The 24,824-nt window shown below is 42.2% G+C and overlaps 1 protein-coding gene across 1 annotated transcript in view; it reads right to left on the bottom strand.

Annotated features, from left to right (window-relative positions):
• Window positions 1-24,824, bottom strand: part of DPP6 (dipeptidyl peptidase like 6) — a 780,578-nt gene that overhangs the window by 650,437 nt on the left and 105,317 nt on the right. The gene's annotated exons all lie outside the window — the stretch shown is intronic.

Raw genomic sequence — 24,824 nt, 5'->3', positions numbered from 1 at the left:
TATCCCCTCAACCAAATTTCTCCGTTTATTAAAACGCTACCCACCATTCAAGGTTTCAGTCTGAACTTAGTGCCTTTATTTAAATTTTACCCAAATACAGCTCCAACAAATATCCAACTCTTCCTTCTCCGGGAAAAATACAAGAGAGCATAATATCAAATGGCAAATATATAAAAAATGGTATGTAGATTAGGAGTCTATTTATCGCACACATGAATGCCAGTTTTTCCCGTTTCTTCCATCACCCCCAAGATTTCTAGCACGTGTCTGCACACACAGGTAATGCTCAATAACAGACCTGAAGGGAGTCTCAAAGTATAAGGTACTTTTGATTTACAGCAAAGTTGTCCCAACATTTTCTATCTGGTATTGAAATTTACATGTAAATAGCCACGAACGACAGCTCCTGCAATCCATCCGCAGAGTTGGTTAGCTGTTTCACAAAAGATAAAAATGTCTAAGAACCTCTAGTTTGCTCCCCTAAATATATGTAAATATAGGAAGAATTATCTCCAAGTGTTATTTACTGAACGCTCTGAACAGAAAATGCCTTAACTTCTAGGTTTCCTATTTGAAATAATTCCTGGCCTCAGCTCAATTCCTGACTCTCGACATCCTCACCCTCCCTGACATGGATGTGTCCCAACCTGGTCCTAAGTCTATTCAGTCACCCCTGGGCCCCAATTCCCACCCTGGACACCCAACTCACTAGCTGGAAGGGAATAGTCTTCTTTGCATATGTTTCTATAAAGGTTCATGTTTTGATGCCTTGGATCGCGCAGTTTTCTCTGCTTGGACTCCATTTGGTCCATATGGGAATTTTTTTCTTTACTTATTTTTAAACATCTGATTGAAGTATCTCCTCTTTGGGGTCTTCCTCCAAGCTCCCTGCCTTCCAGATGACATGAATGGCCCTGTGTGGGTATTTCAAGAGCACTTTATCCCTGTCTGTCTCTGGCACTTCACACCCTGTGCTCTGCATTCTTAGGCTAAATTCCTGAATTCGTCCTGCAGAGCCTACACAATGCCGGGTACCTAGAAACAGTCAAGGAGCTGAAATGTCTATTCGATTCATTAATTGGTAACTAGGTATTAGCTAACTTTTACAGGAATCAAATTCGGGCGTTTTAGAGGTAGGAGAAGTTTGTTGTTTGTAGGTGAGGTCACCAAATAAGAATTAAGAGTTTTAGTAAAGGAATAGATGATGCTATCAGCCAGTTCAACGGAAAGAAAAAAAAAAGGAAATTCAATGTTAAAAAGAAATTCAAGGATTACTGCCTACTCAGCTGAAGACTTTGTTTTTAAAATCTTTGCAAAGACAAGGTCTCATGATCTAAAAGTCTGCTTCTTTCAATCTGTCTTTACCTCCCTCTCAGCATTCCTGCAGCTTAAGACAGAAGATACTCAAGCATCAAGAGACAGAAATCCACCAACATTTGCCCCCTAAAAGGCTTAGGTTAAATGGTTGGGTTTTTTTTCTGCCTTCCTTTCCTAACTAATACATGTAGAGTAGAAATACTCTCCTTCCTAGTCCAAAATGCTATCTTAAATTCAAAGGTAAATACCAAACAATGCATGGATAATGTCTATAGGTAAAGGCTAATAGCCAAACTACCTAATAATGTTAATAATTCTAAAGAGAACTGGGCAAGAACCAAAACAACAGAGGAAAGGAATCTTTTCTGATGTTTTCGGATCATATGGTAATGTTAACACCAGCAGTGAGGCTGGAGTTCATGCAAACTGATTAAAAATAGACGATGAATTCCTAAGTGATTCATACTCAATCATAAATTTTAATGTAGACATAAATTGGATGTAAGTTAGCTCCATCTATCCATCCATCCATCCATCCATCCTTCCATTCAAGGATACTCACTTAGCACATACACCCTCGATCTACAAGCTGTAGTTAAAGATTAAACATGGGTTTGTGCCCACAGAAGGAGAAAAGAGAAACCAGCACTTGTTAATGAGGGACAGGCCCCATGCTTGCTCATTACATTTGTAATCTCATTCATTTCTCACAAAATCTTATGGAATACATAATCTGATCACTATTTTACTGATAAGGCAACTGAGGTAAGGTGATTAAAGAACCACTCAATTTACCCTAAGTCCATCTGCCCACAAAAGTGGGTTCCTCTACCTACTCATTGTCAAGGATAATTATCAGTCTTTTCTTCATTAAGATGCTGGTAACCATGTTTACATCGTAACCCTGTAAAATCTTACAGGTATGTTTGTATCTCACACGATTGTCTTTCCAATCAGTGACTTGGCTCAGACATGTGCAGAAAATAGCATCAACAATCAAAGCGTAGAATCTCCATCCAGCAAAGTACTGCCTAATAATAAAATATCAACAGACTTCCCAGTCCTTAAGTTTGTTCACTGGGTTTCTCTGCAACCATATCAGTTGCTTTTTGGTTATTAGCTATCAAACACATTATCTGACAAGTCACATCTCATACATGAATTTTTCCCCTTGTAAATATTCTGCGTATTTCCTTTTAAAATGCCTGAAAATAGACATTTTCTAGGTTCCTACAGGAGCACAAGGCAGTGTAGGCTTCTTCTTCGTTTTGTTTTTTTTTTAATATTTATTTATTTGGTTGCACTGGGTCTCAGTTGCGGCAGGTGGGCTCCTTAGTTGTGGCATGTGAACTCTTAGTTGCGGCATGCGGGATCTAGTTCCCTGACCAGGGATCGAACCTGCATTGGGAGTACGGAGTCTTATCCACTGTGCCACCAGGGAAGTTCCCAGTGTAGGCTTCTTAAGGATTTCATTGGTTAGGAATGATTCTTTGAAAGACCATCCCATGAAAAACCTATTTGATGCTCTTTTTTCTTCAAGAAGTAACAGTTCTTGCCAGCACACAAAGTGAATTTATGTGATTTTTAGACCTTTGGAAAAAATTGGCCCTATATATCCTACTTCCGTTCTTTTAGCCCATCAGAAAGGTCCATCCACCCGTTTAATCGATAGCAAACCCAAAGAATCTGCTCTGGTTCACTAGGGGTAGGGAGAAAAATCTTTAAAGAAAACCAACACTGCAGCTGAGTTCCTGAACATATTTGCAGAAGAAATGACACAGTAAGAACCGAATGTATACTTAAGCTCTTTTTATACTGGCAATGAATACAAAGACAGAAAGAATTGTCTGCTGATTATTTCAAGATTGATTTCTGATTTTCAAAAATACATTCCAGCCCAGGAACCCATCACCTTTTGAGAAGGAAGAGCCATTATATATTTCTTTGAAGTCTTGACATTACAGGATTAACTGATGGTGTTGCTATCAGCTCTATCTGCCTCCCTTGGGAATTCCAGCCATCTTCACCTGCAAGAGTAGGCAGAGGTGTGATGTTCTAACTCCCTGGAGACCTCCCAAGGGCAACACCAGGGTTTCCGGGCAACACCAGGGTTTCCAGGCAGCACCGTTGCATCAGAGACCTCCTGCTCCTGCCGATGTTAGTTACACACTTGGTAGGTTAGTGAAAGCCCACTTTGCATTGATTTTGCAAGTTCTGGAAAGAAGAGGCCTTTTTCCTGCCCTCCATTCTTCGTCCTTCAATATCAATCAGATATGCATTTTAGCCTCAGGATCATAAAATATTTACTAACTTCCAGCTTTTAATGTTCATGAATAAAGAGTCAAATTAATAATTTTTGAGTGTTGGTTAAAAAGAAAGGAAGAACTTTCTCTAAAGGGACAGGATCCAAGGCCAGATAAAGAGCCGTGACTGGGTCTAACTGACATCCAGATGCCTGGCTGCGAAACCAGCCATTTCATTGGTTATATGAATCCTAGAGACTTTGAGAAACAGAATGGTTCAAATGTCTTCTATTTTGTTTTTCCTCCAAGAGCTGAAAGCAGTTGATCTGGTTTGTGTGGAAAGATACACACTAAACTAAAAGGCAGAATGCAAAGAGAAATTCAAATACAAGGACAGCTTCATTGGTCTCAACACAGAGATGCACGGGAGAAGGGAGAAAGGAGAACTGGCTGATGGAAACCTATGTCATGGTATCATTTACTCCACTATCTTGGGAGGTTAGGATGTAGTATTAATATTTTCCTTCTTCAAAGTCACCACTACAACCCTAGGACCTCTCCCACATCATGGAGCAAACGTCCTGCTGGGACGAGTGCACTCAGCCTCCCTCCACAGTGAGCCATATCCTGGACATCACTACCTGAGCACCTACTATGTGCCAGTACTTTCACAGGTGCTGTATAGATATCATCCAATTTAATCTTCACCCCCAAACACTAAGAGTATGACGCTAGTTAATTACCAGCTTCATCTTACATAGGAGGAAATTTGGGTTCAGACAGCTTGACACCTACCTCACATCATACAGATAGGTTGTGGAAGAATCCAAATTCAAATTCTGATTTGTCTGCAATGCTGATGACTTTTCTACTAAACTACACTGGTAGGTTGGTGGGTTGGTTAGTCCCTGGAGGAGAAGGAATCGCTATCCTGTTTGACTCCCTCTTTGCATTACCAGCTTTAAAATAGTCTTTCTGACTTCCTAACAACCTGAAGAAAATGCTTCAGGTAGAATCACAGGACGTTAGGAAAAGACCTATGGAAATCTAGTCTAACCCCATCCCATCACAGATAAGACACAAAAGTGCACAGAGAGGAAAGGGCTTCCCTACTAAACCCAAACCCTAGAGGCAAAGCTACAATTAGATCCCAAGTATTCAGACTATTTTCTCTGTGAGACCTAAAGTAAACTTGACTGACAGTTAGATACTGAGGCCAACCTTAAACAGAGAGACTCAATATCATGACACGGGAGCTGCCTCAAACCTTCCAGGGAAAGAATCAAACATTGACAAGTGTTTTTAATTGGTGTTCATGCTTGTGTCGTGACTTAGGAAATACCCCACTGTATTTTCTTCTTCTTTTTTTTTTTTGGCCGCGTGGCTTGTGGGGTCTTAGTTCCCAGACCAGGGATCGAACCCAGGGCCCTCGGCAGTGAAAGCGTGGAGTACTAACAACTGGACCGCCAGGGAAGCCCCTGTATTTTCTTCCTTTATTGAAATGCATAAATGTAGGTTTGCATATTTAAATGCATAAATGTTTGCTGAACATCAGAATAAACGCTTTGTGCTTTCAGAGTATCTATGGGTATAGATCTGGAAGTGTGTGTGCTTATTAGACATCTGTGTATCCCAGAGAAATGTGGACAGAATAATAAAATATTTACCACCAAACTCAACTACCTTTAAATGGGCAAATGATAGGGGCGGAGGAGTCTTCCTTCTAGTTCTGAATGCATCAGCAAAGTTTCTGAGACTGGAAAATTGCACAGCCAACCAACATCAGACTTAGATACCCCCAAACCACACATCCACTATTTCTTTTTCACTCACCTCCACTGGATTGTAAATTGATTAAAGCAAGGACTGTGTCTTCTTAATCTTTGTATACCTAACATCTGCTTAGACTTCTGTGACAACAAAGACAAGCTTATCTTTGGGGGAAAGTATTATTGTTGCTGGTTTTATTCTCTTGCAACTAGAGTTCACTGCTCTTAGGACCAAAAATATCACATTAGGGAATTAAAAATTCAGATGGCCATTAGATGCTTTGTCCACACCAAGGATATTCAAAGTCTTTAGCCTGAAAAGCCACTTGCGGTGGGGTGGGGGTGGGGGGGTTGAAGTCCTTTGTAAATTTCACTCCACCACTGTCAACTCATTTTCTCTTGAAATGACCAGAATATTACGAAGAACCACCACAACCACAATATAAACTGTGTCGTGCTTTCACCTTGAGAAATAACCATTAGAATTTAAAAAAAAAAAAAAAAATATATATATATATATATATATATAATTTATTTAATTTATTTATTTTTGGCTGTGTTGGGTCTTCGTTGCTGCACACGGGCTTTCTCTAGTTGTGGCGAGTGGGGGCTACTCTTCATTGCGGTGCGCGGGCTTCTCATTGCGGTGGCTTCTCTTGTTGCGGAACACGGGCTCTAGGCGCGCGGGCTCAGTAGTTGTGGCTCGCGGGTTCTAGAGCGCAGGCTCAGTAGTTGTGGCACACGGGCTTAGTTGCTCCACGGCATGTGGGATCTTCCTGGACCAGGACTCGAACCCGCGTGCCCTGCATTGGCAGGCGATTCTTAACCACTGCACTATCAGGGAAGCCCCACCATTAGAATCTTAGTATATAGAATGTGAGAGCTTGGAAGGGACCTTCAGATGATAAAATTGTTCTTGATTCTGGCTGCCCATTAGACTGACCTGGGGAACTTGAAAAGATATATTGACATCATGGGCCCCACCTACTGTGACTCTGAGTTAATTGGAGTCGGGTAGAGACTGGGCATAGACAGTTTAAAAAAAAAAAGGTTTTTGGGAGATTATATTATACTACCCATATGGAGAATCACACTGATTTGATGTACACTCTTCTCCCAGTTTTATAGGTGAGAAAACCAACACATAGGGAGGTAAATCAACCCTTTGGGCAAAACCATGGGAAAAATGGGCTTGCACCAGGATGTCCTGCATCCTACTTACTGCTCTATGAAATCGCACTTCCTCTCTTGAGTGTGGCTATGCTTAAATGTTCAAGTTTGGGTTGTTTCCTGTCACTGTCATCAACAATAGAAACTCCACAGAGGAAAAAAACAAACAACCTGTTTTGCTTCCTCTGGTCAACTTGGACTAGCTTTCCTGGTACACAGATGTCTGTCATCAAACATCAGTTGAATCAAACGCCTTCACTTGGCATCCAATAACTGGATTTACAGATTTTCTGCGTGAAACCAAATTGTCGTTTGGCTATTGCATGCATGCAGTCTACATAGCAGAGCCATTTAAAGCAGTGATTCCAAACCCTTTCTGTTTCCGACTACTGCAGGTGGACCAGTCCTGGGTTTGTTTAAACAACCCCCTTCTTATTTCCACTTGCTACCAATAACAAAATACAAACATACAGAAGCTACATAAATCACGGGAAGACTGCCATTGACACTGACTGCAGACCACAGACATGCTTCCTTCAGAGTTGCCCGGATCGTGTGGAGGAGTTTCCACTGGAGCAGGTGATGGCACTGGTTGCAGGGGGAGGATACTCCGTGCAGCCCACCACTTGAGAGTGAGCTGACTCAGGAAGTGAGACAGGCTGGCAGAGTGGAAGAAGCCAGACAATTGGCTTTGCTGTTTGCCTGTGATGCTGCAAGGCCACTCAACCATTCCGGGTCTTCTCAATCCTTTCTTTGAAACTGTTTTCAAATCTATCTCTGATTTTTAAAAATTGTATCAACAGTAGTCTGGAGTTATCAGCATAAAATCACCATGAAAAGTGGGATAAATAATTCAGAATTGAGACTACAGAGTAATTACATCACCCGTTTAAATTCCCAGCCCTAAATAATGAAGGAGGGCCTCAGATTATTTAGAATGTGCTTCCTTATCTGGACTGTACTGTTGGCTAGTGAAATCCTGGGTGTCTTTTTATATCGATCTGAGGCCTCCTTCCAGTGAAGAGGGCCAATGTAGCTGCTGTTAGTTTGAGAGTCTGTGCGCATCCCAGGGGACGCCAAGGGGCCCTGGGGTCTCCGTTCCAGACACAGCTTACTGAGGGGTTCATCTGAAGCTCTGGGGCGTCATATGTCATGTTTTTAGATCACTGGAGGTGTTAATAGCTAAAAATGAAGCTTAGTCTGTGAAAGAGAAAATGACACTCAACCATCAGCCTTTCTCAGACACAGTCTAGACAGATATTTGGTGAACTGGGAGCACAGAGTGATCTGTTTTCCATGTGCTCAGATTAAATCTCAGAGCTGGGAGGAAGCACTCTCTCTACAGATGGGAAATGAAGGGCCCTAAGCACTTTTGTCCAAGATCAAGAGACTAATCCCAGAAAATGGTTGGTTGTCGGACCTTCAGCCCAGGGCTGTGCGAGCAGCATATGCTGCTTCTGTAGTTTCATTTAAATATTTTCAATATGCTCTTCTTTACTCAGATGAAATACACACACACACACACACACACACACGCATATATGTGTATTTTATATATAGATAGATAGACAGATAGATAGATAGATCGATAGATAGATAGATAGATAGTACCTATGCTTCCATTTGGGAAGGAATTGTTTTAGTTCTACCCAGTTGAATGTAGATCCTTGCTTAAGAAGTAGTTTCACAATTACTGGCAAACTCACATTATCTGATCATTCCAAGTTCAGAAAAAGAGATATTATGACTCACTAAGTAATTGACTAAGCACATCTATAACCCCAGGCCCCTCTCAAATGACTTAGAGCATCACACAGAACGAAGAGCAGTTCACCTACAGTCAGAGGTGCATTCGATGCACGAACTACCTGTTATTTATTCATCTAATAAAGTGATTTCTATTAGGGCACTAATACGAGCACACACCCAAAAATCATGGAATCAAATAACGTTGGGGTAAGATGGAAACTTACCCACAATTTTATTCCAGCTCTGCCTTTTATATTAAGAGATCATTGAAAATCACCTTCAGGGTCATTTGTTCCTTCCTAGGTCCTAAACACGCAAGGGTTTTGACTGACTGACGTGAGAAATGAACATTTCCCATCTCCCTGAATCCCATGCTGCACTACCATACTACTCAGGAAAGAATTCTTTACTTGTTGCTCTGAATCCAGATTCTGACAACCGAAAAAAAAAAGCAATGATTTCCATAGGTGTTTCATCATTCCGTGAGGAGAGGCAAAAGTTGGAATTCCAGGAGCCATCTGCTATTAGGCTGGCTTGACGCTGATCTCATTACAAAGGAGTACGGTAAAAATAGTCTACAATGAGCATCACACGTTTGAATGGTTTGTCATTACAATTGCCTTTTACTTTCTAATGCTTTAATCGTGCAATACAAAGCTCGAAAATTTCTTAGCTTTTCTCTTTCTAGTCACTCAAGGCTTCTGACAGACTCTATAGCTGGAAAGGAAACACATACAGACCTTATTTTCAGGATTTTATCTATTAACCATCACATTCCACACTATTCCCAGAGGCTAAGATCAGAATATGCCGCTTGATACACGGGTGGCAGTAAATACACTCAGCCATCACACAGCGGCTCAGATGCTAAACTGCCTTTGCTAGAGAACTTTTGCTGGGAGTAAATACCCAACGCTGAACTAGCTGCTGATTGCATCTGCTGCAGATTAGTTAAAATTACATTCAAAACCTTGGGCAAGACATCAAATATGCACAGTTGAATCTCCCCACGTGAGTTTTGGAAGATAACGCATCTCACAGCACATCTCCAAAAGCAGCTTAGCTTTTTCCTTTTCTTTTCAGAAATTAAATTTTTTTTTCCCCCGGTAAGTTGATCCATGTCTTTTTACTCACCCTCCAAAACTGTTTTAATCTGCTCACTCTGGGCAGTCTGGAAGTGTTCATCTCTGCCGGTCGCAGGTCGGAAGTGTACCCCTTGCAGCTACCAGGAAGTCGGTGGGACTCCCAAGGCTGATGTGAAGCAGAGCCAGAGCGAGGAGGGCTGATGACCAGGGATTCTTGCAACCAGAGACGCTCCCTGGCTTTTAAAGCTGCTTTCCAACAACCACAGAGTCCTCTGCTCAGCACAAAGCAACCAATAGACGCACACGACATTCTCAGCCTCTAAGGCTCAGAGGGGAGTGGAGAGGCCCCGCGATAAGCCGACGGGGGCAGAGGGAAGACTTGGGTGTCAGCAAATGTCCCCAGAGTAGCCTCCCTGGTGAAAAACTGGAGGTGCTCTCCCCATGGCCCTGTTTTCCTCTTCCTACTTCACCTGGGCTAAATCAAAGATCAGATTCTGCTCTGGAAAAGACAGACACGAATTTGTCTCAGCTCCAAATGATGAGCCTGCCTAAGGCTGAGGGTCCCCATGGTGCCCGGCTGGTCCTTCCTTCTTGTTCTGGGTTCTGACCAGGGGCAGGTGTGTGTCTGGAATATGGGGGGACAGGGCTTTCTAGCCATAATTCCTGATAAAGTGTAAATGCTGAGTGCTAGGTTGTCTGCATCTATTCAGAGAAATAGAGATTTGGTCCTTATCCACTTAATCGTATGCAGAGAGAGCAGGTATTTCAGAGCAGTACTAAGCAGTGTTCTGGATACTGAGGGATATATCTACAGATGCCCCCCTCCCCAAACATCTCAGTGCCCCCATTAGAGAGAAGCCTTAGGCAGATGGTCAGACTCAGAGTTCGTCACGCTCACTTCTACTACGGTCCTGTAATAGATTCATTCAAGACATGTTTTTTGAGTACCAACTCCATGCCGAGCACTTAGGGTAGGTTCTGGGGTTAAAAGGGTGAGCCACAAAACAGCCAGCTCTGTGCTTGTACCAGAATTGTGCTGGTAGTCAGGGGAATACACTGGATCAGAGGGCACTGAGAGACACAGGGTAAAACCTCTTTGTAATCACAGAATACCAGGGGTGCCTCATTTCTGGAAGTTGGCTGAAGGCTTGTCTTTCCAGCGAACATCATAGGATTATCCACTGGATGGGGGTAGTGCTGGTTGCCAAATATTTCAGGCGCACCACCTCTGGGCACACATTATAGGATCATTCCTGGTCCCTTGTGATTGGCAGGAACCATGTGACAGCTCTGGTCAGTAAGCTCCGGAAAGAAGCAACGTGCCATTTCAGCATCAGCTCCTGGCATTGCCAGTGCAAAGCGCTCTCACTCGGCATGGCGACGGGCGTGAGGAAGTGTAGACCAGCGATGGACATGTGGCTTTGCTTCTTTGAGCCTCAGAGTTCTTGGACATGTTTGTTGCTGAAGCATAACCTAGCCTAGCCTGGCTGTTACAACTTGTAAAGTTATTTCCTCAGTTTGTCTTCTCCTGAAGCAATCAGCAATTACCCGAGAACAAAATTTTCAAGGTTTCGGTGTGTGACGGTACTTTACAGTTTTGGAAGTGAGAAGAGCAGCTTGTTCATTCTCCTGAGCACAGGCAGGATCACACCTCAACAGCTAGACTGACAGTCACGAGGCTGAGCCCAGAGATCATTAGAAGATACACATTCATGAATGCTCCACACCTCAAGAAAAGAATGAAATAATGCCATTTGCAGCAACATGGATGGACCTACAGATGATCATACTAAGTGAAGTAAGTCAGACAAATATCATATGACATCACCTATATGTGGAATCTAAAAAAATGATACAGGGCTTCCCTGGTGGCGCAGTGGTTGAGAATCTGCCTACCAACGCAGGGGACACGGGTTCGAGCCCTGGTCTGGGAAGATCCCACATGCCGCGGAGCAACTAGGCCCGTGAGCCACAGTTACTGAGCCTGCGCGTCTGAAGCCTGTGCTCCGCAACAAGAGAGGCCGCGATAGTGAGAGGCCCGCGCATCGCGATCAAGAGTGGCCCCCGCTTGCCGCGACTAGAGAAAGCCCTCGCACAGAAACGAAGACCCAACACAGCCAAAAATAAATAATAAATAAATAATAAATAAATTTTTAAAAAAATGATACAAAGGAACCTATTTACAAAACAGAAATAGACTCACAGACATAGAAAATAAACTTATGGTTACCAAAGGGGAAGGAGGGGAGGGATAAATTAGGAATTTGGGATTAACAGGTACACACTATTATATACATCATAATAACCAACAAGGACCTACTGTATAGCACAGGGAACTATACTCAATATCTTGTAATAACCTATGATGGAAAAGAATCTGAAAAAGAATATATATATGTGTATAAACATACATATATATAACTGAATCACTTTGCTGTATACCTGAAACTAACACAACATTGTAAACCGACTATACTTCAATAAAAATAAAAATTAAAAAATTAAATGGCAAAAGGCACGATTTAATTCCATATACAGATGTAAGGGATCCAAATGAGGGCTTATAAGCTAAATTATAGCACCTTAATACTAAGTATATTCATAAAAGAAGCTATACATTGTCTGCTGTTGGTGTAAAGGAAAAGTCTAGGTTTGGTGAGTTTGGCTTCTCCTCCACCACTGAATGGAGAGGACAGAGGGCTCAGAATCTTAACTTTCAACTGCCACTGGTGGGCCATCGTTATTTAGGTCATTCATATTCTAGACGGTGATGCCTCACTCAAAACCAACACTGGGAAATTTCTGGCACCAGAGCAGGTAAGTGCAAAGAGTTACCGCAGGGGTGGGGTGGAATGGGGACACTTCTAGTGCCTCTCAAGTTATGCCAAGTCACCAGCATGGTCTGGACAGCAGCATTCCTTTCCTATCTGAAAGACAGTAGTACGTTATTTTATTTGGCAGGACAACCAAGATAAAGAAATGGTCATAATCTTATGAGCTTAAAGGTTTACTGGAATGCGGAACCTCTCACAAGCTATTTTCAAGGGTTGTGTGCCTATATTTGGGAATCGAAATGCATAGGATCTGTATGTAGTCTATAGATCATGTCAATATGGAAACAGAGCAAGTTAATACTCTCAGAGCTCTTCAGCGTTCCACTTACGAGAAGCCGTAAGTTAAGCAACACAGATAGCTACAGGAACCGGTATTGCTGACAAAATGATTCCAAGCCAAGGGATGTGACCTGATGGGGCTTCTCGTGCTTCCCCTTCAAAGACTCTTTTAAGTAAGACCTGTGGGCTAAGGACCAAGAAAAGCTGATTAATATTTCATTTCTGGCTGATAAAAATAATGTGAACTTGAATTTATATGATTTGGAAAGGTAGGCATGATGGATTTGTAACCCTGGAAACAGACCATGGAGAACCTTAGCATCAGGAAAACTTTTAATCACTGAAAAATCTGGGTAAGAAAATGTAGGTTTCATTCTTCATTATGCAAAGCTTTAAAAATTGAGATTCTGTCATGCTTATTATATTTTTTTTGAGTCATTTGTAGTTTTATTATTCATGTCACTGCTAAGAAAAGGATATTCATGAACCTCAGTATTTGGGGCAAAAGGGAAGTTGTTGAAGACTTTAAAAAAATGACATTAACTCAAAAAAATTTTTTTTTTATTTTGGCTGTGCCAGGTCTAAGTTGCGGCATGTATGCGGGATCTAGTTCCCTGACCAGGGATCAAACTCGGGTCCCCTGCATTGGGAGTGCACAAGTCTTACCCATGGGACCACCAGGGACGTCCCTCAAATATTTTGTTAATAAGGCATATTTTAAAGTGTACCTTGCACTTCCTTACAATTCTATAGAAAAAGATTTTTTTTTCAGCGTTTTAAATCAGGACCCTCTTGTGAGATTCCAGATCTTAAAGACATTGTAAACAAACCAAGAATTGCAGTGTCATTTTTAACTTAAATTTTCTCAAACATAACATGAATGACTTATTGATTTTTAAATAAATGAGTCTGTCTTCACTTAAATTTTTGCCTTATTAAAAGGGTCTAAAGTGAATATCCTCAAAGTGTTCACAAAGTAGTGTGCAATACCACCAGTTGAGAGACAACATAGAAAATTAACAACTATGAATGTAGTTTTATACTTTCAAAAGATGAAAGTGACATAAAATCAGGCCAGCTTCCCAGAGCAAGTCAGTGATTCCTGGCATGAATAAGACCCAATAAGCCTTACAACAAAACTAGGGCTTTGATCTGGGGGGAAAGGAAGTGACAGCCATGACTGATGCTGGTTTGGTGGTGGAGGAGTTGGACGTCATGTTTAACCTCCAAGCTTTACAGTTTCCCCTGAGTTATGGATAATTACAGGTAACTTATTATCTGATTTTCAGGACAGTCATGAAGTAATCACTTGTATCTAGAACGGCTGAATTTTGGGTAGTCAAGAATTTACGTCCAGATTGCCAACACCCAGGACTACTGCTTCTAATGTAAATAACCATTTCAAGACACACATTTTTGAATCTGATTCCAGTGGCCACTTAAATACTCTTTACTCAAAGGTTACATAAACACGCTGCATTACCCTCTTGGACCCTCCTTTTGTCCTCTCCTTGTTCGGTATGGAATCCACAAATTCAGGTGTGCAAGAATATCACATTTCCTTATTTTCTTTATCATATTTGATGTTCTGTCCGACGGAATGCCAGGCAGCTCAGTCTCGGTCACCACTGGGGTATCCCCCCAGGATCGGTCCTGGTCTGTGGGTTTATGCAGTGTCAAAGCCCAGGGAGGGGCCTTCTGACCATTTGCCATTGGTTATGGGATGTTATTTTGTTTTGCATCATTCCTTTAAGTGTGTGAACCTTGCTGCTTTTGGGCTGCCTTGGGGCACAGAACACCTTGGAGAGGCGGGGGACCAACAGCCTAGGACCCAGCTTCCAAAAGGGCACCATTGAGCCTTCCCCTTGGGGTCTTGCCTCTTCCCTCGGGTTCCACCTTGAAGCAGCATACAGACCATGCTCCAGGAGGTCAAGCCAACTTCTCTTTTCTTCTTGGTGATGTCTTCTCTTACGGCTTCCAAGGCTCCCCAGCCTCCCCTTCCCAGACTGGGACCCTGGACATAAACTGAAAAGGGCTGTCACAGAATGCGACAGAGATCTTTCCAAATTGCAGAATTCTGTATAAATGTTCACTGTACATTTAAGATAAAGCCATAGCTGGTGACTTCCTTCACGTCTACAGAGACCTGGGTGTAAAGTTCTGCATTCAGCAGAGCGCTTTTTCACTACTCGTGTCCCCCTTACGGGGCACTGAAACAGAGCCGTCACCTAGAGTTAGTATTTTCCAGAGCATTCCCTTTTGCAAGTACCTATGACTTATTAAAACTACGATATGCCTGCTTGGGTTGGGTAGAGAAAGCCCATTTATTGTACTTTTCTCCCTTCCTGTGGTTTCTGGCTTTGTGGTCAGAGACTAAAAAGATGAACCAAAGAAAAAAATAATAATGATGGTCAGCATGAAAGCATTTTAAAAGGGGCATGGGGACCCTTGAGGTCCCGGGTATTTCAGAGTCTGCTCAACACGACTTCTCTGCTTCCTGATCAAATGGTGAAGGCTAACCTCTCTGTAGTAATTGCAGGATGTTGTCTCTACAAAGGTTTTAACTCCAAATTGGCAATGACCTTTTGTTCTTCAAAGCTCATTGAACAGAAATGTGCAAATTCCACCTTCTGTAGGGATGAATTCTCACTAAGACTTAAAATTTACTCTAAGGATTGGACCCTCAGTGGTCTGTGAAGGGCCATGGCTGGTCAGAGGAGTGGGATACTTGGATGCAGGCAGCGGGGTTTCCTGGAAAGAGCCCTGGACCAGAAGTCAAGGCTTCAGTGTTCCTGCCTCAGCTCTGACAATTACGATTACGGTGTGCTCACCTTACCTCTCCAAGCCTCATTTTTCTTTATTGCTAAATGTCAAAGATAATATTTTCTGTGTGTCTGTGGGCATAAGTACTCCACCTAGTACTCGAGTACCACTGTCATTACCATCATGGCTGGCAATGCAGGCAAAGTTGGGTAAGGGAGGGCTCTTCACTTCAAAATCAATCTCAATTATTCATACCAGAGATGATTCTTTTAAAAAAGTATAAACAAACAAATGTCCCCTTTTCTGGGGAAAATCATTAGCAAATTGTATTCCAGTGACTCCAAACCACGCTCACTCAAGCACAGCGTTCTTGGTAAGGGGCCCCAGGCGTATCTGCAAACACTTTTCAGCTCGAATCCCCCTCTGCCTTTCCCTCATGTTGTTTCATCCTTTCTATTACTTTATCAATATTTCCATTTTTAAAAACTATATAGGCATTTGCTTTTATCATTGTCTTCCTCTGAAACCTAAATATTTAAGGTAGCATACCACTTTAACTTTCATTGTTTAAACTTCCTTCCTCACCATCTCTCACTGTTGAAGCTAATTTTGAAGAGACTTCTTTCCTTACTTGGCATGATTGCTCTGCATCAATCAACAGCTTATCCTATAAGGAAGACATCCGCTTCTACACATCTACAGCCAGCTTCCTATATTTAATATGTATATATCTCTGGGAAATGCTCGAAGGAACTTTATTCTTCACTGAACACAGTAAATGTTTCCCATCGACATGTTTAACAGGTCCCCAAATAGAAGGAAATGCGTCACTGAGAGCCTCTACCATGGCTGGTAAAGTTCCTTCCATGCCCTGTCTGCATTGTTCTTTACAAAATAGCCCTGTAACACACGGGTCCCCAACCCCCAGGCTGGTACCAGTCGGTGGCCTGCTAGGAACTGGGTGACAGAGCAGGAGGTGAGCGGCGGTTGAGCGAGCGAAGCTTCGTCTGTATTTACAGCTGCTCCCCATCACCTGCATTACCGCCTGAGCTCCACCTCCTTGTTGGATCAGCGGCGGCATTAGATTCTCATAGGAGCACGAACCCTACTGCGCGTGCGAGGGATCTAGGTTGTGTGCTCCTCATGAGAATCTAATGCCTGATGATCTGAGGTGGAGCTGAGGCAGTAATATTAGTGCTGGGGAGCAGCGGCAAATACAGATTATCATTAGCAGAGAGGTTTGACTGCACAGAGACCATAATAAATCAATTGCTTGCAGACTCATATCAAAACCCTATCAGTGAGTGGCAAGTGACAATTAAGCTGCATCTTACGGAGTAGACTGGACATAAGCAACACACTTCCGGTGTCACTGTCTCCCATCACCCCCAGATGGGACCATCCAGTTGCAGAAAAACAAGCTCAGGGCTCCCACTGATTCTGCATTATGGTGAGTTGTATAATTATTTCATTATATATTACAATGCAATAATAATAGAAATAAAGGGCACAATAAATGTAATGCGCTTGAATCATCCCCCACCCCCCCGCCGTGGTCCGTGGAAAAATTGCCTTCCACGAAACTGGTCCCTGGTGCCAAAAAGGCTGGGGACCACTGTTGTACCAGGCAGGCCAAGTAAGCAGACAGTAAGTATTTGTAGAGGAGCCTCAGTTAATTGGAGACTACCAGACAAAGTCTGGAATTCACAGGATCAGATTAGAGCTGTGTTTCTCAAACATCTGTGATCTTTGTGATCCTTTTACATGGTGACCTGTATGCACACATGTGAAAATGCAGGCATGCACACACACAGACACAGAAACAAAACTTTCACCAAACATACTTATCCTTATTGCTTTGCAAGGCATTCTGATATTTTTTTTTCCATTCACTTCTATTTTTTTTAAAGATGGTCTCTTATACTGATTTCATGATCCACTGGGTCTCAACCAGCTGTTTAGATCACTGAGTACAGCACTGGTTTTCAAATGTTGGTGGCAGAAGAACTGCCTGAGTACTCCTCAAAACAGCACATTCCCTACCCATATCTGGGGAGATTCTGAGTCAACAAATGTGAATTGATCCACAGAATTCTGCACTTTTAACTTATTTCCCAGGGAATGCAGTTGGTTTCCAAATAGTCCTTTGGTACCAGCACTGAATCAGAACGTACACTTTCATTCAATTCACTTGGAGAGGGCATATTTCTAAGAAAGATCTGTGTCACATGTTTCTGTAATGTCAATTAATTTCATCCTATTCCATGGAAACAATACATATTTACCTCAGCTAGGGATCCTGTCCATGGACATGGTTGGTCAGAAAGAGGCTGAGGCAAAAAGTTGCAGTGAGATCAACACAAGTCTCTCCTTTACAAGGGAAAACAGCCACAACCATAAGCCAATGACCTGCCAGTGAAAGGTGCGTGTATTAGTCTTCTGTTGCTGCTGTAACGAGTTGCCACAAACTTAGTGGCTTAAAGTGAGACTCATTTATCATCCTGTAGTTCTGTAGGGCAGAAGTCCAGCACTGTGTGGCTGGATTCCCTGTTTAGGGTCTGACAAGGTGGAAATCAAAATATTGGCGGGACCAGGTTTCCTTTGGAGGCTCTGGGGAAGAACGTTTTTCCAGGCTCATTCTGTTGGCGGGATCCCCTTTTGCTGTTAAGGGCTCATGTGCTTACATTGTGCCCACCCAGATAATTCAAAATAACCTCCCTGTCTTAAGGTCCACTGGTTAGTAAACTTAATTCCATCTGCAAACTCCCTTTGCCATGTACTGTAATACAGCCATGGGTGTGACACCAGGGGACAGAGCTCATGGAGCCAAAATTCTGCCTACCTCAGTGGGCCAGGAACATCACTTTTTGTGTGGAAGGCAGTATTAAATATTAAGAATAATTCAAGCATAAGAAATTTTAACTGGGAAATAACTCCATATGATGTGATATTTAAAATAAATAGAAATTAAATTAATGAGGTTTTGCCCTATTGAACATCAATTCATCCAGAAGTCTTTCCACAGGCAAATAAATGACTCAAACATAGTGTTTGGTTATAGTGTCAGAGGTTGGGAGCCAGCAAGAATCCTCTGAAACTTTCTTGAATACTTTATTTCTATAGCTGATTTTGCTGAAAGGCAGCTCGGAGATGTAGTTATGTGGACAAAAGCACTCCTTAGCCATGAATGTCAACTTCCTTTGTTCCCCAGCTACCACTGGGGAACACTGCTGTGCTTCCCCCTTGGCTTTGTCATGGCTCAATACTGGTTTTGCTTGAAAATCAAGCTCTAAGTATGTCCAATTGGCCAAATCACCATCAATTACAACCTCATTGAATTAAACATGAAGCAGTGGGTTGAAGAAGGGATTCTAGAAGAAATGAGAGGACAAGGGAGGAGAGAGAAGAAAAAAATACACAAGAGAAATCGGGGAAGGAGTTACAATGAGATAACAAAGAGGGTAGGGGAGGGGAGGGGAGGAGTGAGGGGGGAGGGGATGGGGGAAAGGATGGGAAGGGGAAGACAGATCTTGAGAAGCTGGAAATTAACAACTTGTAATCATTATAGAGATCAAAATCTCCACTGAAATTTATATATATAAATAAGTTATTTAAATTTGGGGATATTGACTTATCTACAAAGAGCCAGGTTTACGGTAATGAAGAAATGGTGATAAAAGAAAATTCTAAGCAAAACAAAACATTTCCAGGGAGGTCTGTGAACGTGGGCAGGCTAACTCTTAGATGCTAACATGTCTTGGTCTTAATATCCTAATTAGTGATAAGAGACTGTTTCTCAACATGTCTAAATACCAAAGGTTAATTTCTAACATAGGTCTCTGCATTATGAACATGTGCCATGCACTGGAGATCTGTTTCAAAACAACGTGAATATACTCAACACTACCGAATGGTAGGTACACATACCATGGTTAAGATGGTTAATTTTATGTTGTGTGTTTTTTAGCACAGTTTTTAAAATGTGCCGTTCACTATAAATGGATCAACTCATCTAATTCTCCCCAACCATGTAAGATTGGCACTCTTACTATTTCCTTTTTCCAGTGGGAAAACTAAAACTTCAGGGAAGTAAGAGACTTGTCCAAAAAGATCTGGCATTCAAAACAAAATAGTGTGATCCAAGTCCCTTGGTCATAACCATTTTACTCTTCTCTCATGCCAAAAAAAAAAAAAAAATTTAAATAAAAAAGGAAAAAAATATGTATTTTAAAAATAATCTATGACCAGAAGGATGATAAAGCGGCATGTGTAGGAAACAGCATTTTAGGCTACAAATCCATGTCTCTAGGAAAACAAAAAGTAGAAGGTCATCACGTAAGAGGACGCATACCTGGAGTTTTAAATGTTAGATTTACACAAGATACACAGAACAGGGTTTCCCTGGTGGCGCAGTGGTTGAGAATCTGCCTGCCAATGCAGGGGACACGGGTTCGAGCCCTGGTCTGGGAAGATCCCACATGCCGCGGAGCAACTAGGCCCGTGAGCCACAACTACTGAGCCTGCGCGTCTGGAGCCTGTGCTCCGCAACAAGAGAGGCCGCGATAGTGAGAGGCCCGCGCATCGCGATGAAGAGTGGCCCCCGCTTGCCGCAACTAGAGAAAGCCCTAGCACAGAAACGAAGACCCAACATAGCAATCAATCAATCAATCAATCTTTAAAAAAAAAAAAAAAAAAAGATACACAGAACAACTTTTTACAGCTCATGTGGGTGGGTAGGAGAGCCCTGCCACCCTGAAGCAGCCTTAGTAGACCTGGGTGGGTATTCCTCAGTGAGCCCAAAGGGAGGGTAAGCCTGCATTCTCTAAAATGTGAATTCTGTTTCTGTCTCCTTCAATGATGCAGACATAAAAACCGAAGAATGAAGACAAAGAACAAAATTCCTGTCTGCCTATTTCATTTAGAATTTTTCACTCATTCTTCTAAATCTCCATTCCTTAAAACTAATTCTGATGTCTTTCATTTCATCCATGCTGGCACAGTCAGAAACAATTTTTGTTATACAAATACTGTAATGTCACTGTTATTGGGACAAATTAACCAGGACTTCAACTGGGCCAAAAAACAAACTCTATTTGCCAAAATTCCTCTGAAAGAAATTAAAGTACTTAGGATTTGAGATTCATTCTCACATAACCCACCAGGAAATCTATTTACTCCAAACAATTTTTAAATGCAAAACTAGCTTGTTCTTTGCTATAGTTCCTTTCCCATTATGGATTTTTAACAAACAAAATAGATTCTTGATGAGGACACACTTGTAAATAATGTTTTCTGTTAAAGCCTTCAACCACAATGGTCTCAACCCTTCGGCAGCGCCAATCACAGTTGCCTCTACTAATTTCCTAAGCTGTGGTCCAAGACTTAGAAATGCACTTTATTCAAGGAAAGGAGTGAGAGTTATGGTTAAATATTCTGGCGTGCAGATCTATGAAGCTGATAACAACATGCAAAGATTAAAAACAGTACAATATTCTCTTCCTGGAACGTTCTTTATCTAGTTTTTTTTACATAGTAAGCTGCTCAAATAACACTTGCTTACTTCTCTCTCATGAGGTCATTTGCAATATCACCATTAAAAAAAATTTTTTTTTAAACAGGGCTCTTACCACTCCTTGATACTTTCTTATTTATGTATTTGTTTATTTACTCTTTCCTTGCATTACTCCCAAAATACTCCACAGTCCCTGGTACATGTTTGGTGCTCATTAAATGTCTGCAGAATAAACGAATGAAGGAAAGGAGGGAGGGAAGGAAGGAAGGAGGGAGGGAAAGAAGGAAGGAGCATGGTGTCTGTATAAAATATTGGAAGGCAGCTCATTTAGAGGGAGGCATATCCTTTTTAACGGGAGACAGAAACCAAAGGAGACTTGACTTTGGGCTCTCTTTGGGTAATATAACCATTCTGAAACCCACTGTGTGCATTTATCAAATGAGAATAATAGTGCTAGCCCTGTTTCACTCATTATATTAGTGAGAAAAAATAGAAAATAATTCATCAGTGCAAGAGAAAAATTACCATCCTAGAGGCTCTGCATTTTAAGTAATCAGGGACAATGTTTGTTTCAATTATATATAATTCAATATATAATATATTCAATTTTATTTATTTATATATATATATAGTCAGGGCAGGAGGGGAAGAATAGGGAATGATGGGGGTTGTTCTGGATGTCACAGGTTTTGGTGGGGACTCTTGGACTCTTTTTTTTTTTTTCTAATTAATTAATTTATTTTTGGCTGCACTGGGTTTTTGTTGCTGGGCACGGGCTTTCTTTAATTGTGGCGAGCAGGGGCTACTCTTCATTGCTGTGCGTGGGGTTCTCATTGCAGTGGCTTCTCTTGTTGCGGAGCATGGGCTCTAGGCGGGTGGGCTTCAGTAGTTGTGGCACGTGGGCTCAGTAGTTGTGGCTCGCGGGCTCTAGAGCGCAGGCTCAGTAGTTGTGGCACACGGGCTTAGTTGCTCTGCGGCATGTGGGATCTTCCCAGACCAGGGCTCGAACCCATGTGCCCTGCATTGGCAGGCGGATTCTTAACCATTGTGCCACCAGGGAAGTCCCGACTCTTGGACTCTTCTGGGGGGTTATAAAGGTAAACAGGGAGGCTGGAGAATGTTCCAGCGCCCTCTCCACTGGGATGTGGACTGTCACACAGTTCTCAGCTAAGGCCAGCCTTTGTTGTGCTTGCATCTTATGTGCCTCTTAGGCCTAGGGTTGGAGTTGGAAGATGGTAACGGGCTTCAAGCAGAGGCCAGATTTATACATGAGTTCTTGAAATTGATATATATATATGAGTAGTTGAACCTCAAACTCAATTAGCCCCTTACCCATCAAGCAGGGTCTTATAAAGGAAGCAGCAGTAAGATATGCAGAGAACAAAAGCCAATTCTCTCAGGGCTTTTTCTAGGCTATGACTATAAACACCTTACTCTATCATCTCAGCTCAGGAAGTGAAAGGCCATGGCCATATGGTCATCCAGTGTGCATTTATTAAATAACTGCCACGTGCCAGGCACTAGGATGGAGGTATAGCAGTGCACAAGGATACACCACAGTTCCTGCTCTCAGAGCTCCCAAGGGTACGACATCATGCAAACTACTCCCGGCTTTGCTGGGATGTACATTTGGCAACACAGCTGTCTTATTCCTTATTGGATACTGGAGCCATAAAAGACCATCTAGTTCAATCCTTTATTTGACAGAGGAGAATGAGGAGTCCCAAGAATCCAGACAACTAGCCCAAGGTCAAAGAATCCAAGTCATAAGAACAAAAGCTCAATTAGAAATTCACCTACAAACTCAGGGAACGTGGCTCTTGCTTTAAGCCAATAAATAAATTGACTTGGTTTTCTGTGCACACACCAGCTAGGAACAGAAAGAGTAGGAGGCAGTGGAGGTACCAAGAGAGCTGTACTGTGATCACAAAAGTGTTACTATCCCTTCTTGGCATAAATCAACCATTGATGGAATATTACAGTTCAGTCATACTGGTAAATTAATTCTCCAAGGTAGAAAGTGACTTTGGGCAATGTAAATACAGCCTTTAGAAAAAAAAAAGTTGCTAACCTAGTGATAGAGGATGAACAAATCCACAGAGTCCAGTCTAGAAGGACACATTTTAGTAGGTCCTATATCGTGACTTGCTCATTTGTACATTTAGGCTCTTCCTACTTCCCTTCCCTTGACCATGGCCACTTTCTTTGTATCAGTCATTGTGGAAAGGGTGAGGTTTTAGGCAAAGGTCAGCCGTGGGCCTCCAGGTCTTGTCAAAGACCTAGGCAGATACCTAGGATAATAAATTCTAATAAATACGGAATCTCTATATAGGTCCTGAGGACAATGGTCATGTCTGATCCCTCTGACGAATAAAAGCCTGGTCAAGCTAATGGACACAACCTCCATACACAGAACAAAATGGACCTATAGAAGGGCTGGTTTCCAGCAGCAAGGGACAGTCTAAAACATCATGTCCAAGGTGTGGGCAGAGAAGGAAATTAGGATTAACAACTAAGGGGTAAAGGGTAATAGACAAAACTTAGGAATTTCAAGAGATGGAACCTGTAAAGTTCCCTTCAGGCAATGGCTCACAAAAGGTAGATACTTTCAGGATGGCCTACAGCCATGCCCATGGTCTGGATAGAGCTGAATCAGCTGGGACAAAGATGGTTGTGATCAGAGCGTCATGATGATGGCTATTGAGTGTGGCTCCATTGAGCATATCAGTGCAATCTATGAAATGGAGGGTTGCAGGAATTATGGGCCTAGGGCATTCTGAGGAGGAGGAGATCATGCTACAATGTGCCCCATTTTGACCTTGATAAAAATCCTGGCTCTAACTTTTACTTATTGGCTGTTAGAGGGACCTTGGACAAGATATTTAGCTCCTCATAATAACAGTGGTGATGAGGAGGAGGAGGAGGAGGATGTGATGATGATGATGATGTGATGATGATGATAATGACATGATGATGATGATGTGATGATGATGATGATGATATGATGATGATGATGTGATGATGATGTGATGATGATGATGATGATGATGATGTGATGATGATGTGATGATGATGATGATGATGTGATGATGATGATGATGATGATGATGATGTGATGATGATGATGATGATGATGATGAAGATGATGATGTGATGATGATGATGTGATGATGATGATGATGATGAAGATGTGATGATGATATGATAACGTGATGATGATGATGATGTGATGATGATGATGATATGATAATGTGATGATGATGTGACGATGATGTGAAGATGTGATGATGTGATGACGACTATATTAGCCGACATTAACGAAGACCCACTTGGTACCAGGCATGACTAATGTACTAATTCATTTAACTCACCCAGTAATCCTGTGAGCTAGATGCTGTCATCATCATTTTAAAGTAAAGGAAATTGAGACACACAGAGAGACAAATATAATCTTTCTACAGTTACACAGCTAATAGGTATTGACCCTGGGACTTGAACTCAGGTGCCCGGAATCAGGCTTAGCAACCATCCAGTTGTGTCTGACATAGAAGTGGAGACCAGAGTGACTGCATGATTCACACCAGCTCTCTCTGTGCTCACGTGTCCTATGTCTTCCCTCTTCTGACGATGGATTGCACCCCATCACACCCCTGCCATAGGGTGCTCCAGTTACTCAGGACTCATCTGAGTACCTCATTTATCTGCTACAGGACTGTTTCAAGGGGGTGGGTGTAGGATCTATGCCAGGCCAATAGGATGCTTGCCTGAGATTCTCCAAATTGGGGCTGGAGAAGAGTAGCCTCCTTTCCCCTTTACACAGAGACCTGAGGTAAAGACTCCAGGATAGCAGGTGGTTACCTCCTCTCATTCCCTAAGAGGAGAAGCCAGCCAATGAAGCGGGGGTGTAGGGGTGAGTGAGGGGGTCTTAGCTGCACCTGAGCCTCTGCCCAGCCATCCCCATCCAGCCCTGCTCTTGCTCAATCCAGAGCTTTTGCTTTTTCTCAAGTTGAGGTTCACCATTTGCTACAGAAACACACCTCTGCTCACGTATCTAAACTTTAACTTTCTCATCTAAAAATGGGGACAATAATACCAATGTCATT

Source organism: Eschrichtius robustus, chromosome 8 (genome assembly GCF_028021215.1).
Source record: "Eschrichtius robustus isolate mEscRob2 chromosome 8, mEscRob2.pri, whole genome shotgun sequence".
Lineage (NCBI taxonomy): Eukaryota > Metazoa > Chordata > Mammalia > Artiodactyla > Eschrichtiidae > Eschrichtius > Eschrichtius robustus.
This window is presented reverse-complemented; position numbering and strand designations above follow the sequence as displayed.